Source organism: Rattus norvegicus, chromosome X, assembly GCF_021556685.1.
Source record: "Rattus norvegicus strain SHRSP/BbbUtx chromosome X, alternate assembly SHRSP_T2T, whole genome shotgun sequence".
In the NCBI taxonomy this organism is placed as follows: domain Eukaryota; kingdom Metazoa; phylum Chordata; class Mammalia; order Rodentia; family Muridae; genus Rattus; species Rattus norvegicus.
In genome coordinates, this window is record NC_141554.1 from 142,648,711 (window position 1) to 142,666,478 (window position 17,768).

Below are 17,768 nucleotides of genomic sequence, written 5' to 3' on the forward strand. Positions count from 1 at the left end.
CTTAAGAGGCCTGTCTTTCTCAATCAGAACTGAATTCTGTAGACAGACTTGTCCCTTAAGAATATTATAAGGACTCAGTTTTGGCATCTGGGAACACAAAAGTTCTAAAACCTCTCCATGTCTAGTGGGAGGTGTGGAGGTCTAGAAATTCTTCAGGACACAACCCCTGAATCTTCCCCAGTGGCTGGGGAGATCAGGAGCAAGACTGAGTCCTGTGTGCGTGAAGTTTGTTTCACTGGGACCTCCAAAAAATTTAATAAATCCAAGTGAAAAAGATACAAACCATGATATGATTTTAATCAGTCAATTAAGATTGTAAGAGTCCACAGCACTGGGGATATGGAACCTTAGGAGGTTACCTCCTGTAGCGAGGCAGGAACCCCAGTGGAGTGATAGAGACACCAACTCACCCACAAAACTTTGAACTGAAAATTTATCCTGTTTAAAAGAAATGTAGGGATGGGAGATGGAGAAGACACTCAGGGAATAACCAACCAATAACCAGCTCAACTTGAGATTCATTCCATGGACAAGCACCAGTCCCTAACACTATCAATGATCTTCTGTTTTGTCTGTAAACAGGAGCATGTTGTCCTCTGAGAGGCTCCATCAAGTAGCTGACTCAGACAGATGCAGACACTCACAGTCAAACAGTGGATGGAGTTTGAGGATATTTATGGAAGAGTAGGAAGGATTGCAGGCCCTGAAGGGGATAGGAACTCCACAGGAAGACCAACAAAGTCAATTAACCTGGACTTTTGGGGCTTTCAGAGACTGGACCACCAACCAAAGAGCATACAGGGAATAGATGCAGGTCTCCCACACATATGTACCAGATATGCAGCTTGGTCTTCATGTGGGTTCTGAACAACTGGAACAGGGCTATCCAAAAAGCTGTTGCCTATAAGTGGGCTATGTTCTTCTAGCTGGGCTGCCTTGTCTGGTCTTAGTGGGAGAAGAAACACCTATTCTCGCAGACACTTGATGTGCCAGAGTGGGGGGATACCTAGGGAAGCCCCACCCATTCAGAGAAGAAGGGGAGGGGGTGAATGTTTGTGGGAGGGAGTGACCAGGAGTGGGACAGTGAGCAGGATGTAAAGTGAATAAGTAAAAATAAACAAACAAACAAATAAAAATATTATAAGTGTCTTGATGCCAAAACTCAGGGGCACAACATTTTGAAAGGCAAAATGCAAAATTATACCAGTGTTAGATGTGGCTCTGAGTAACCTTCCAACATTTGGTTTGACAGAACATAGTAGTTATTTCAGATACAGCATGCCACCAATTTAGATGTATAATTTATTTAGTTATTAATGTTTGAGTTTGTATAAACATTAGTCATTTTAGTTAATACATCTGGACCATGGTCAAGGAGATGGAAATTCAAAAACATAGATATGATGACTGTTGTGGAGATAGAGAGCTGAGAATTGTCTAAGAACATGAAAAAAATGGAGTCAGGACAAGATGGAATTACTTTAATCATTTCAGAATAATTAAGGTGAAAGATATAATTTCATTCTTTTGCAGGTAGAAATCCATTTTGATTGAGTTTAATCTTGTCTCATTTTCAAATTGCTGTCTAAGTATCCCAACATATTTAATATCCTTTCTATATCATCTATTAGTTCAACATATTGTCTTTATAGACTGAACCAAATCAATTTGTAAACTTCCAGCTCTGCTGATCTACCTATATATCAGTACCACTTCTAAATTCTAAAATTCTTTTATATATCTTAATATATTCTAAGCCAGTTCTCCTGATAGGTGTTTGGATTCAATAGTTTATTCTTCTTTCTTTCTTCCTTCCTACTTTTTTAAAACAAGAATTCTTACATATATTATATCTGAACCAAAGTTTTTCCTCCATTACCTCCTCCCAGGCTCTCTCCCCTACAACTCTTCTCCCTCAGATCCATGCCCCCTCCTCCTCCTCTCAGAGAAGAGCAGGTCTCCCAGGGATATCAACCAAACACTGCATAACAAGCTACAATAAGACCAGGCATATACCATCACATCAAGGCTAGATTAGGGAGCCCAGTAGGAGGTTAAGTGCTCCACAAGTAGGCAAATAAATCAGAGAGAGCCCCATTCCCACTGTTAGGATTTCCATAAAAACACCAAGCTACTCAGTCATAACATATATGGAGAAGACTTAGGTCAGACCCCTAAAGGTCCCCTGCTCTCTCTCCAAGCCCACCCCCTTGAGTCCTTGTCAGTTGATTTGGTGGGCCATGTTCTCCTGGTGTGATCCTGACCCCTCTAGTTTCTCTGATCCTCTCTTCCCCTCCTCTGCAGTCCTCTCTGAACTCTTCCTAATGTTTGTCTATGGGAATCTGCATCTCTCCCAAGTGCTGATGATGTCTCTGTGTTTTGCTTGATAACAATTCTGTGAGGCTCTGGCTCCAGCACAGTTTTTTTTTTCATTTTAAAAAATTAGCCTCTTAATATAATATTGTCTCTATCTCACTCTGCTAATCTACCTATTTATGTATCAGTACCACTTCCAAATTCTAAAATTGATTATTGGTATTATGATTATATTAAAATATCCTAACAATGAATAAGGGGTGTTTTTTCCAATAAGTAAAAATGCTTTTCTGTCTATATATTTGTGTGAGTCCATACCTGTTGTACATATAGAAGCCAAAGGATACCATGGGTGTCATCATTCCTCAAGTGTGTCCACATTATTCTTGTAACTTAATGGTTCAGTTAGTTTGGCTGTGTAATGAGATCCAGGAATTTGTCTGTCTTTATCTTCAGCCTTGAATTATATGTAGCACTATACTGGGCTAGTTCTCATGGATTAAGTCTTCTTCCCAGGCCCTACTTTTGAATTTTTAAAATCATTTTGTAGAGTTTCAACTTTGTTTTCTTTTCTGTACGGTCATATTTAAGTAGAAAGTTGTATATTTGTTGAATATAATAAATTTTTTTCATTTTTAATTTCTGAAACTGCAATACTGGCTACACATGTTCCTAAACTTTGATTTCATGTGGGATAGTAGCTTGATAATTGTGGAGTTTTTTGGTCTCAATGGAGGTAAATTTTAGTTAACTGTCATTTTCTACACAATTCTACTACATTTAGTTTTGAAAAATGTTGTGGATATATAATAAATGAATGGTGTAATATAATAAAATATATGTGATGTTAATTTTTTTCTTGTGCTTAAATGAACAATAAACTATATGATATATTATAATAAATTCCGATTTATGAACAAAATATATTATTATTATTTTTAGGATAATTTAATTATGCCATTGTGGCATAAAGATACTCGGTATTTGTATGGGGACATCTTACAAGAGCTCAAACTGTAAGTCATAGTAAACCCTTCATAAAGTTGCTTTTTCATGATATTTATTCTCACTGTTATTATTGATACTGGAATTTGACCTTACTTAGTTGTAACCATCCTCAAATACAAGATATTCCTGCTTCATCCTCCTGAGGAGTCGAGATTGCAGCATTGCACAACCAAGACTAATGCTTTTGTCTCCTTTTCGGGAAAAATGTCACTATTTAATCTTCGATATCCTTGACTCTGATGCCTTCCTGCCTCTGACTCCATCTAGACTACTAGGATTACAGATAACCTCACACAGGCTTTTTCTTTGCTTTTTAATTTGTAATTACTTTCTGCTCTGATCTTTTTTATGTCCTCTTTCTCTTTTGCTTGCTGGCTATTAACTTTAGACCACTAGCTTGTATTCTTTTTAGTACTTTTCCTTTTAGAATGATAAAACATCTCCCTGTGTAAATCCCCGAGGTTCTGATAAGCAGTGTGGTTTTGCTACCATTTCTGTGTATCTGAAATTTTCTTTTGTGTGTTCTTTGATTCATGAGTTTTTTTAATGTGCTGATAGCACTTCAAATAAACATATTTCTAAAGATACATTGTTTTCCTGGGATATTCTAACAGTATCTGTCCTCCGAATAAAACCTGTGAATTGAAGTTTATCAGTTACATAGTATGTTCATTTTTAAAGTCATGTGTACTTGATAAGAAAGACATTCTGATTTCCACAGAATTCTGGTTATATGCATTAAATAGAACTTCTTCACTAACATTTAGTCTTTTGCTTATGTTGCTGACACATCTGTCTCTTTGGCTGCAAAGTAATTGAGGAATGTTTAGATATGAGTTAAAAGTCTTATATGCTAATAGTGTATTAATGAATTGTTCCTTTTATAGCTATCAACTTCACACACACACACACACACACACACACACACACACACACACACACACACACACGACATGATCTCACTATGAAGTCTTGATTGTCCTGGAACTTTCTGTGTGTACCAGGATGGCCTCAAACTCACAGGGATGTACATTCTCTTGCCTCCTGAGTGCTGGGATTAAAGGCATGCACCACCACCCCCATCTACATTTGTATTTTGAATTTATAAATTTAAAATATACAACCTTTTCTATGATTTGAGCACTAAGAATTATATATTGACCAGAGTAATCTTGCCTTCAATTCTTCCATTTGATATTTATAAAAGAAGAATAGGAGGTACAAGGTGTGTAAGAGCCCGAGGGAATGGAGGACACCAAGGAAACAAGGTCCCTCTAAATTAATATGATCAAAGGTCATATGAACTCAGAGGCAACAAGCAAAATTCTCCGGGAATGGATTATGGCTTCTTCTTGTTTCTTATACCATTTTTTTTCATTTCAGTTTATTCTGTGACAGAAAGCTATCATAGAAGGCAGACAGTCAAGGACTAAGCTAGGAGAACGTAACAGAGCTGATGGTAAGTGAGGAGGAGCAGAAGCTAGCACACAAGCATTATATCATGACGAGATGTGGCTGAGCACCAGGTAGAGGGCCCCTGCCTCTGTGGAAAAGGCTAGAGGCTGCTCCCTCGGAGGCCTCTGCTTTTATCTCGGGGATCAGAGAGTTCTCCTAAGTCCCAGAGACATTTAAGCTTCCTACCTCACTTTCGCCCAGTGTGAGCTCTGTACATTTCACCACATAGGCCTTGCAGCTGACAGATTGCACACAGCGAAGGCATGAATTAGGGGCCCTCTCAGAAAATACCTAGTCACAGGAAGCTTCAGGGTAAATGAGAAACTACAAATACCCATTTGGTTTATTCACCTTTGTTAATAGAGACCAGAGTCTCTTCTGCTGGTGACAGCTTGCTGTGCCATTGTAGTTTGTCTTGAGAAATGAGTTTTGAAGGAGAATAAAAGCCTTTCACCATTCTGAGTGAAGAGGCACCAAATTCTTGCCTACAGTTATGAGCAGTATTGTATAGCAACATAAATTATTTTCAGTTATCAATATCTGCATCCTCAAACTGTCTGCCAACAGCTGGTGTGCTTTCTCCCTCCATGCCATCTTCATAATTTCTTACTGAACCTTCTGTTCAGACTCCTGCCATATTATATTGGCTGCTCACAGACTTGAGAAAGCATTCCTTATAATCTCTCCAATGTGGATTACCCTTCCTTTGTTAAATGGGTAGTCCTCCTTCATAGGTATAAAATGTAGGGATGTCCCCCTGTCCTTGTTCATGTGCTTCCACATCATACTCTTCTCATAGTTATCTGATTCTTCATCCTCAGGTTCTGAATGCAAGGCCTGGCACTCACACTGTGTTGTGAATAGCGCCTCCAGTGCTGATTTATCAATGGGCACAAAAGTAAATTCAGAGGTGGGTTCAACATCATCATTGTCTTCCTTATCTTCATCAGAGAGAGGTTCTTTTGATTCTTCTCCAAATTTGGCATTCACTATAACACACAAATGCTCTTGACAATAAGCATTTGGGTCCCAGAACACTGCATGTAAACTAATGGCGAGATATTCCAGTGAGAATCTTAATCTAGAACCATCTAACCAAAACAGGCAGCTCTCTGAAATGTAAAGGGTGCTGGTGCCAAGAGCCCTTTTCCATTCACTACACTTTCGGTGTCTGGCTGATACAGCCAGAGCCTGTCTGCTAGGCCAGGTGGTGGGAAACTTTTGAGGAAGCTAATTGTCAGAGAAAGTGTAGCTCCACATGAACCAAGAAAGCAGAGCAATACAATCCCCTCCTTATACCATTTTTTTCTTTTTTTTTTTTCGGAGCTGAGGACTGAACCCAGGGCCTTGTGCTTGCTAGGCAAGCACTTTACCACTGAGCTAAATCCCCAACCCCCTTTATACCATTTTTATTCTTGTCTTTCTGCCTTAGAATTAACTTTTGTGAAGATTTTTGAAAAATAAAAACTTTTGTGCTTTTAGAAATTGTCCTTATTTTGTCTTCATTTTAAAAAGTACAAAATTCTGTAGTGGAGGACTAGGGAGATGGCTCATGGGTTAAAAGAACTTCCTGTTCTTGCACGGGGCCAGTGTTCAGTTCCCAGCACCCACTTTGTGGCTATCAACCATCAGTAACTCCAGTTCCAGAGTATTCAATCCCCTCTTCTGACCTCAGCTGACAGTGCACACAAATGTTTCATATATATACATACATGCATATATAGATACACACACATACACACACACATATACATGCACACACATACAAATATTTATGTACCAATACATGCAGGAAAATGAAACATACATATAAATAGAAAATGTTATTTAAATTCTGGAGTGACAACTGTTTTTGTTTAGTACTTCAAATATATCTCCTTCATCAGGGTAAATAAGTCTTTTCTTACGGGAACCATATGCAACCAGGTACTGTCCTTCTACATATCAGAGCTCTAAACTAACATTCCTGTGACCTGTCTGAGGACCAAATGTTCTGGAACCTGTCTTTCTGATCCTCCATCTGCCATTCTTTTTCAGGTAGGAATCCTACATTTGCATCAACAACTTCTCCAGCCCCTTTGCCTGAGAAGTTCTGAGCTGAGCACTTCATCCAGACTTGGGAATATTGGCGGTAGGAATTTTCTAGTGCTTCAGACAGTCTACTACCAGACTCTGAGACATCACTTAGATTGAGCTGAACCAGAACTAATTCTGCTACTCCATTTGGATATCAAAACCGAATTTGTCCTAAACTGATTCCTACCAAGCTAGTTTTCAACCTGACAAGGTGGAATAAGAGGAAATAGATTAAAATATCCACTCAACAGTGCTGGAGAGATGGCTCAGTGGTTACGAGCATTGACTGCTTTTCCAGAGGTCCATAGTTTAATTCCCAGCGTGCAGATGGAAGCCTACAACTGTCTGTCACTACAGTTCCAGAAAATCTGGCACTCTAGTACAGATAGTCAAGCAGAACACCAATGCACATAAAATGTATAAATTCAAAAAACCCACTCAACAAAAGGAAAACAAGAAATGATACTAAGAAATGTGACCAAAAACTTAACTCGAGATACCTAGGTCTTGGGATACAAACATGAAACGCAAACATGATTAACAATAAGACTGTCAATATTGATACTTCCATAATAGTTATTTCTGAGGAAAGTAACTTAGTGATATAGGTGACCTAAAATATCACAGTTCTTTTTCCATAGTCACCACTTTTTCTCTGCCTGATTGGTTTTTGTGTTGGGTATATTCATTGCCGTTGTTTAGGTGCTTTTATTTCTTTATGGTACTTTCTCCATGTTGGTTCTTACTACGTAGATTTTGTTTGTTTCATGGAAAATAATTTCAAACTGAAGATTGCCAACAATTATCCCTATTGAGTACTTCAACTGAATTGTGTTAAGAGTTGTCTGGACTTAACTTTCATGGATTACATGTTGCTATATTGTAAACCACACTGAAATTCACTGACTTAAAGCAAATATAATCTCACTTGCTCAAAATTCTCTAAGTCAACATTTTAGGGTGTTCCAAATAATTGTCAGCACCTGGCTGACTCAAAGGGACTGGATGATCTATTACAAGTTCATTTATAGCTTTGGAGGTATTCTGGCTCTCCAGGATGCTGCCCAGACTCTTTCTCAACCTCGTTATCTTTGTCCCAAATGAAGCTAAAAGGCGGCAAACTCTGAACACTCTTCAAGCCTCTACTTACACACTTGCTCAAACAATTAAAACAGCTCATGACAGCTTCAAAAGGTGAGGAAATAATTCTACATGTTAATGTGGGGGTGCCATCAAAGTTCTAGTCTTTTAAAATAATATCTTGGAGTTGTTAAAGTAACAAGTAGGAAGACAAGGAATTATTTGGCTATCGCTTCTTGGCCTTTTGGCTAAGATCAAGTGTAGCAATTATTTGGCTATGTATAAAAATTATGGAGAAGTCAAGAATGAAAATGCCATTTAGACGGTTTTATTTATTTATTTTTATCTTTACTTTTTTTTTTTTTTGCTTTTTTTCTTGTATAGCTGTGATGGCAAATTAAAGCCAGGGTTATATGTGGAAAACTATGTTTACTTAAGGACATGAACTTCTAGTCAATTCATGGAGAATACATAGCACTGATTTTTAGTGATACTCAATCTATGCGTTGTCACTAGCCTTAGATGCATTTCTATGGAGATTGCTCGGATACTTCCCCTTTTGGGTGAGCAATGTGAATATCAAGGGACTCTGGGCTTTCACCTGATCCATGTCTGCAAACGAAGTCCACCTATCCCCACTGAAATGGGTCAGAATTGATATCAAAAACATACGGTAATGCTTTGTTTAAACAAGTTTTTGTATTATTTTGTTTTGAGACAAGGTTTCATTGTGTAGTCCTGGCTGTCCTGGAACACCAGAACATACACCACCAGACTGGCCTATACACCAGACTGTAGACCAGACTGGCCTGAAATTCATAGAGATCTGCCTACTTTTGCCTCCTAAGTGCTGAGATTAAAGGCATGCACCACCATCACCCAGATTTAAATGAGTTCTTAATGGGATGTGGAACAATTTAAGTTCTGATGATTTAAATTATAACAAAGCACTAATACAGGCCAATGAATTCATTCACTAGTCTGTAACTGTTGGTCTGCCCCTAGGATCTACTAAGAACTACTCTAACTGCTTTGAGAGAGAAAAAGACTAACTTAATGCCCTATTTTTATGGGGATGAAATGGAAGCATAGGAAGAAAATCTATAATAAACACAGTATCTACCAAATGGAGTGCTGGTATAAAACGAAAATTATATCGTAGAGAAATAAACTTCGGAAAGGCTCAAAGGTTCTTAAACTGGAAGGCGAGCTGCAAAGTTAAATCATACCTGGTCACATTTCCTGTTCACTCCTGGGATCTTGAACTAAATGTTTTGCTTCCGCATGAGGATTAGAGGTCCAAAAGGCCACTGGCAGCAGAAAACCTGGTTCAGTTTATGGAGAATGGTGCATTTACCTGAGGGCAGGGCTATTTCTATGCTCAAGCACGTTTCAATACAGTATGTTTTTTAATTGACAAGGTACCTTCCTGAAGTGAGTCGTGTTGCCAATAAAATTACCAGAGTGTTAAAAAAAGACTCATAGTTCATAGATCTTTGGATTACATGCCCATATTATTTTATTAAACTAGAACCATAGAAATAATACTGAAAATGAACTATAAGGCATGGTTAATACACCATTTCCACTGGGGTCATCGACACTGCTCTACAAGAACAATATGGTTGGATGCTGTCCACAGTGACCACATTCACAATGTCATATAGTCTAGGTGTATAACCAGAGAATCCAGGGTGAAAAAGACGATGTCGTCCACCACGCCATTTCTCCCATCAATGCTAGTAACACAGACCTGAAATGTTGAGAAAGATGGCTATGAGTCTAGGGAAGCATATAATCCACCACAGATGGTCCTGCACACCCCCTGACACCCAGTTCCAATCAGCAGGCCCCTCACCCCATCATGACCTCATGCTCTACCTTCCTGACTTTTCAACTCATTCTCAGGTTGTCCTACAATGAATGCTTTGACCTGCCTTCATCAGCGGGCTGAACACCTCAAACCCAATGCACTCAACATTTCCCCACGATGTCTTCACAGCCACGATGATCTCTATTGTCCACAGAACAGCATAACATCAAGGAAAGCACACAACTTACGGATTTAGCACTTAAGCACACACACACACACACCCTCTACATTATCCTCTCCATATTTACTTTTCAGTCAGTGGACAGTACTGTCCACTCTGCAGAAGATTTACTGCCAAACATACCAAACAAAATCCAGGGCAAGAAAGGGATCAGTAAGAAGGAGAGGAAGCTGCCTACTCATGACAAGACGAAATGGAGGTCAATTACCTCATCCATATCCTGAGAGTTGAGGGGGCTCACAGAGTGGTTTTTGATGTTTGAAGTGCCTGCATTCATGGAATACTCAACCAGTACCAAGTCTCCTTTAAAAGGTTTGAATGCTAAAACAGCCAAGAAAGTGAGAATTGTTAAGTAGTAAAGCAGTCATATCACATTTTCTAGGCCGTAAGAGGTTCAGTTTGCAGGAAGTTTCTTTTAAAGCCATTCAACAAGTAAGATAGGTATAGTCTAATGGGCTTGGGTTATATGATCTTAAGAATGTATTTGGTGTTCTAACAATTGTAAATTAAGAATATAGAAAGGGAATTGGCAATATAGTTTAAAACTTTCCTGGTATTATTTACCATGTGGATGCAGCCACTAATCATTCTATATGGTTCTTATTTATCAAGTGTTTCTTTAGTTTTTCATTTTAAACTTTTTGGTTTTTCAGTTAGGTTTCTCCAGAGTGATTTAAATCACATCATATATCCACAATTTGTCTTTAATCTCAAGAAACCTTAGCTTCAGGCTTTTGAGTGCTGAGTTAGTAGACTTTTTGTTTGTTTGGTCGTTTGTTTTTTGAGACAAGGTTTTAAAAAGTTTTGAGACCAAAGGTATACACCACCATGCCCACAAGGGGGCAATTTCTTAGTTGATATTCTCTCTTCTCAACAGACTCTATCTAGCCTATGTCAAGAAGACATAACACTTAGCCAGTACAGTGAATCAGTATTATGGCAACCAACAGATTGGGGAAAGATCTTTACCAATCCTACAACAGATAGAGGCCTTATATCCAAATATACAAAGAACTCAAGAAGTTAGACCGTAGGGAGACAAATAACCCTATTAAAAAATGGGGTTCAGAGCTAAACAAAGAATTCACAGCTGAGGAATGCCGAATGGCCGAGAAACACCTAAAGAAATGTTCAACATCTTTAGTCATAAGGGAAATGCAAATCAAAACAACTCTGAGATTTCACCTCACACCAGTGAGAATGGCTAAGATCAAAAACTCAGGTGACAGCAGATGCTGGCGAGGATGCGGAGAAAGAGGAACTCTCCTCCATTGTTGGTGGGATTGCAAACTGGTACAACCATTCTGGAAATCAGTCTGGAGGTTCCTCAGAAAATTGGACATTGAACTGCCTGAGGACTCAGCTATACCTCTCTTGGGCATATACCCAAAAGATGCCCCAACATATAAAAAAGACACGTGCTCCACTATGTTCATAGCAGCCTTATTTATAATAGCCAGAAGCTGGAAAGAACCCAGATTCTCTTCAACAGAGGAATGGATACAGAAAATGTGGTACATCTACACAATGGAATATTGCTCATCTATCAAAAACAATGACTTTATGAAATTCATAGGCAAATGGATGGAACTGGAAGACATCATCCTGAGTGAGGTAACCCAATCACAAAAGAACACACATGGTATGCACTCATTGATAAGCAGATATTAGACCAAAAGCTCGGAATACCCAAGATACAATTCACAGAACACATGAAGCTAAAGAAGAAGGAAGTCCAGAATATGGATGATTCAGTCCTTCTTAGAAAAGGGAACAAAATTCTCACAGGACTTTGGAGGAAGAGAGGAGTGGGAGGGGAAAGGGAGGCAGGACCGGGTATGGGAGGAGACAGGAATGTTATACAGAGGGTCAGGAATTTGAACAGAGGTGTGTAGCAATGGGGAATGGGGAGCCAGTGGTAGCCATCAGCATGTTCCAGAGGCCTGAAAAGCAAGAGAATCCCAGGATCTAACAAGGATCAAATTAGCTGAAATGCTCAACAAAGGGCCGAGTGAGAACCTGTAGAGACAAGATCCAGAGGTTAGACAATGCCCTCAGTTTGGGAATGGGGCCACCCACTTATCTCCAAAATTTTAACCCAGAATGGCTCTTGTCTAAAGGAAATACAGGGATAAAATGTGGAGCAGAGACTGAAGGAAAGGCCATCCAGAGACTGCCCCACCTGGGGATCTATGCCATATACAGATACCAAACCCAGAACTATTGAGGATGCCAAGAAGTGCTTACTGAAGGAGCCTGATATAGCTATCCCCTGAGAGGCTCTCCCAGAGCCTGAGAAACAGTGGCGAATGCTCGCAGCCAACCATTGAACTGAGAACAAGGTCCCCACTAAAGGAGTTCGAGAAAGGACTTAAGGAACTGAAGGGGTTTGCAACCCATAGGAAGAACAACAATACAAACCAACCAGACCCTGCAGAGCTCCCAGGGACTAAACCACTAATCAACCACAGAGTATAGATGGAGGGACCCATGGCTCCAGCTGCATATGTATCAGAGGATGGCCCTGCCAAGCATCAACAGGAGGAGAGGCCCTTGGTCCTGTGAAAGCTCGATTGCCCAGTGTAGATGGTAAGGTGGGAGTGGGTGGGTGGGTGGGGTGTACCCTCACAGAAGCAGGAGGAAGGGGATGGAATAGGGAGTCTCGAGGGGAAACCAGGAAAGGGGATAACATTTGAAATGTAAATACATAAATTATCCAATAAAATATTTTAACTACACAAAATCTTTAATATTTAAAATGCAATTAAAAGAAATACATTCAAATATGTGAAAAATATTATAGGATGTTGAAACACAAATATAAGTAGAAAACTGAAAAGATATATGTGAGTATACCCATCATGTCAGCAATAAATTATTCATGTATTTGAAAAGGAAAAAAAGAATGCTGCTACTGATAGGTTCACCATGCTCCAGTGGAAGGCCACACATCCACGGATGTATAGGCAGTGCAAATTGGACTTGATCAGTTAAAAAAAGGCAAGCGTGGGCTGTTCAGGGGGTTGAATAGGGGAATGGTCAAAGTTCATTGTATTAAATTCTTGGGGAACTAAATAAAATTTAAACCATACCTCCAGAAAGAAGTTGTATGGGGAAGAAAGTTTCCTTGCTGACATAAATACTGTCCTGTGTTGCAGCAGTAATGCACTTAATGCAAAGTCGTCTGTCAGCTTCTGAAGGCTCGATACCATAAATGGGATCAGACATAGTTTTCACCTGTGAAAGATCAGGAGACGGTGTCTGAAGCTAAAACAACAATCCCAGGAGGACTTTTGTATATGTGTCAGTGATCAAAACAATGGCAATTTAATGAGTTGGTTTATCATAGTTGTAAGGATTTTGGGGACATATGACTTCTGTGTCAGAAACAAAGTACTTTATTACTCATATCAAATCAGCCCCCATTTTATCTTTTAAATGACACCTCTCAACATGAGCATGGACTTGAAAATATGCATTAATTGTGTCTGTGCTTGTTCAGAGGATTTGTAAGTGCATTCCACAAATAAATTCCCTACCTATACTTAATGCACTCACAGCCTTAACTTCAGAAATTGGAAATACTCCCTCTGCTGACTCTACACTAAACCACAGGCATGCTGTGCCTTCAATAATGTGGGGATTTCCCCGTCAAACTTGTATTCTCCCAGCTCTCTCTTTTTTTTCACCTAAGAAGTACCACTAATCAGCCTGGACAGATGGCATGGAAGCTAATAGCATATTTAGTTTTCCAGATGGCCTGAGTTTGAATCCCAGTACCCATGTCATGCACCTCATAATGAGGTTACGTCTATCACTAGTGACTCTGTTCTCAATAGGCATCTATACATGGTTGGCAGGCAGTCACAGAGACATCTGCAGCTAGGCGACAGCAGCACACTCCTTTAATCCTGGCACTCAGTAGGCAGAGGCAGGCGGTCTCTGTGAGCTTGAGTCCACCTTTGTTTACAGAATAATTCCAGGACAGCCAGGGCTACAAAAAGAGACCCTGGATCAAGAAATAAAAACAAAGAGAGACAGAGAGACAGAGAGAGAGAGGGAGAGAGAGAGAGAGGGAGGGAGGGGGAGAGAGAGACAGAGAGAGACAGAGAGAGAGACAGAGAGAGACAGAGAGAGAGACAGAGAGAGAGACAGAAACACAGAGAGATATGTGTATACATGATTAAAATAAAACAAACCTTTAAAAGTAGAACTACCATGAACACAGAAATATACAGATAGATTGTAAGGCTTAAGAAAATATCTTAATATACTGGTGTCCTCCTAAAACAAAGTGCACTAAGTGGATGATCCAAGTAATGGTACAGGACTACTACCTAGGCGGTTACAAAGCAAAATGTGGATCCTCATCTTAGAACCCTATGTCAAAATCAGGGTGTCTGAATGCTTACATTTCAATATACATATAGCTTTTAGAAAGAACCAAAACCCAAACAGGGCACGGTATTTGAGGTTTGGAATGCCAGCAGTTTGAATGAGCAACAACCTAGGAGGTTGACTATGCACTGGAGGCTAGCCAAGGCTATGTGAAAATGAACTTGAGGCATGTGATGTACATATTGAGACCATTTCTCCTAAAAGCAAGAATTAATAAATAGTAAAACAATTGAATGTCTGCATAAATGATAAGTTAACATTATCCTTACAATCTTTTCTTAAATCAAAAGATAATAACACAACAAGCATACTTACAGTGTGTTAGAATTACAAATACAATCAAGAAAATGTAGTATTAGGTAAAAGAGTAGAAAGAAAGATGCACAATTTTCCTAAAAAAATAGATATTTTTCCTAACATGGAAGAAACTATTATGAATCTAACTCATGAGAGGGGCACAAAGAGTAAAGTACTACTTTATCATTAAGATGTAAAGAAATTCAGGCATTAGGGAAGTATGTCAGTGGGTGAAGTGATTACTGTGCAACCCATAGGACCTGAATGTTGGTTCTAAGCACCCACATAAAATGTAGGGCATAGTGGTACATCCATATCTTCAATACTGTGAGGTAGAGTCAGCAGGATTCTGTGACTTTTGGGAGAGCCAAAATAACCCAAATAGGAATCTCCAGGTTCAATGAGAATATGTCTCTAAACATGAGGAGGAGAGTAACTTAGGATACATACCATTTTTAAACTGTGGCCATTAAACATGTCTGCTTATGCAGCCATACATGCATATACCATATAAACACACACACACACACACACACACACACACACACACACACACACACACACTCACTCCACCCCACATGTTTATTAGTAATGGCAAAAAGGGAGTTTTAAAAATAGTATGAATTCGGGGCTGACGAGATGGCTCAGAGGTTAAGAGTACTATCTGCTCTTCCAGAGGTCATGAGTTCAATTCCCAGAAACCACATGGTGGCTCACAACCATCTGTAATGAGATCTGGTGCTCTCTTCTGGCCTGCACGTGTACATGCAGGTGAAACGCTGTATACATAATAAATAAATAAATCTTTTAAAAAAACAAAAAATAGTATGAATTCATTTTACTTCTCATTTTGGGAATTATTCTATCATCATCATCATCATCATCATCATCATCATCATCATCATCATCAGTGTTTACCAATACAGGCAAAAGCCTATATTGAGATAGCCTGTTTTTGAGATAATCAATTTGGACTATGTAGGTAAAAATAATTGAAAACTAGGCCGTGATAAGTAAACACTTAGACAGTCACGGTGTTCACAAAACTCTATTCAAAATTTTTATAATAGAACTTAGAATCTGTAATGTTTTAAATATATCTTTATTGCTATGTTAAAGAATATGAAGTACACAGGGCTTGCTATGCTAATTCTACTAGGTTGAATAGAAAGTGGCTTTTCACTAAGATTAAAGTTACAGGGTTGTATAAAGTTATCAGTCACCATGTTGTTCAAATCCTTGGAGAACTGATACAAAAGTTTTAGAAACTAAAAAAAACATCATGCCAACCAAATATTAGAACATCAAATCTGCTAAGCTCACAGGAGAATGTCAATTTTCACCCTATATCCAAAACAATGCTTATCTTAGTCCAAGCGAAAATATCAAAATCCCATTACTACAAGGGAAGCTTAGCAACCTTCATCTTACCTTGATGTTTTTCAAGGCATGGTTTGTTTCATCTTTTTCCACAAGAGCAATGACGTTCATTCCAACATTCAGTGGAGCATTGCCACACACCACATCAACACTGAAGAAGATGGTTTCATTAATCCAGCCATAATCTGTGCAGAGATAGGTCACAATTCCTCTGGCAGACTTAAATGTGGCATTATCTACAACATAGGTAAACAAAGGTTACACTGATTCTCGGCAAATGCAAGCACCCACTACATACAAATTCTTCTCTCACCACCCGTGTACACATGAGCACAAAGCATCACTTCACTGACCGTAACACAGCAGCCATCTCTGCATCCCAAGGTTGTGAGTACTCAATCGCACCTCCATGGCACCTATTTGAGCTGTGGGTGACCTGTCTCACTAAGTATTCAAGTCCTGGGTTCATCTACTGCTCAGGAAGGCCCTTTAAACTCCCACTCTTACTAGCATTCGCCTCACTCGACAGCAGCAGCAAATCCATAGCCAGACCCCTAGATTCTTCAACATCCCTTCTGAGAAAGCTTTAAAGATGCACGGATCTAAGGACACAGTGTCAAATTTCCTTTTGTTCTTCATAAGCATAATGGGTAATGGGTAAGTAATGTTTGAGAGTCTGGCTCGAGTACTCTGCAGGGACCACTGGCCACCGTCCTTTATGGAGTCCCCCTTAGATACCTGCCTCCTGGCTTTAGAACCATGTGTGCATGAAAAACAAGCCTAATTCACTCTCAATGTGCGATGCGCCCCTTCTCTAGGGGAGAGACAAACATATCTTTCAAGGGCCAGATGCGAAGGCAGAGACAGTACAACCCATATAGCCTTGTGTCAAGTGTTCTGTGAGTTTGCCAAACACCCTCCTGCTTTGCCATCGCAAAGGAGCTTGGGACACAGTTCAGTACTGGCCTTACTCGTGGAAACTCAGGGACATCCTCATGCTCAACTGCCACCCAGGATGGCGGCAGGTCCGTCTAGGCTATTTGTGTCCCCACCGCACCTCAAGGTGGAGGAAAGCTCTTCTGAGGAGTTTCCTTGAGTGAAGGTGTGGAGGGCTGTTGGGGGTGATAATCAGACTCCCAGAGACATACCTTTGAGCTGTAGCTTTCCATCAGGCTTTGTCTTCCTCTGAAAGAAGGTTAAAATCCTTCGCAAAATTCTCAGCATAGCGATATGCTAACAAAGGCCTGGGCAACACCAATGCCTTCTGACTGTGCTTAAAATATCCTTTCAAGCAAGGCCCTGGGTTCGGTCCCCAGCTCCAAAAAAAAAAAAAAAAAAAAAAAAAAGAAGAACCAAAAAAAAATATCCTTTCAAGTTTGCTTCTTCGGCCTCACTGAGATTTCAGTCAATGAAAGACAACCCAGAAGAGAGCCAAAAAACAGGATACCTCAACGGCAGCTTCCAGGTTTCCGGTTTTTCCCCTCTCCTAGGAGATCACTAGCGGGCGCTCTACTTTTGACTGTCCAGCCAATGAGAGTCAGTGTTGTGATTACATCACCGCGAAAGCCAATGAGAGACAGTGATATAAGAAATTTAGCCCCACCCACTAGACATGAATGAACCAATAGAAAAGCCTCTGGAAAAACTCTGTTTGGCTGTTAGTACAGGCACTCAATTTGAGTGTGTGAGTATGTATTTAGCGTT

The 17,768-nt window shown here is 39.7% G+C and overlaps 2 pseudogenes across 1 annotated transcript; both read right to left on the minus strand.

Moving 5' to 3' along the window:
• Positions 1-5,305: 5,305 nt before the first annotated feature.
• Positions 5,306-8,545, minus strand: Clns1a-ps1 (chloride nucleotide-sensitive channel 1A, pseudogene 1; annotated as a pseudogene).
• Positions 8,546-9,482: 937 nt separating this feature from the next.
• Ct55l2 (cancer/testis antigen 55 like 2) lies at positions 9,483-17,562 on the minus strand (annotated as a pseudogene). The gene is made up of 5 exons (XR_015646778.1): positions 17,213-17,562; positions 16,116-16,300; positions 13,082-13,226; positions 10,198-10,310; positions 9,483-9,688 (listed from the first exon to the last, which is right to left on the minus strand). The product of XR_015646778.1 is annotated as a cancer/testis antigen 55 like 2 (transcript).
• Positions 17,563-17,768: the final 206 nt, after the last annotated feature.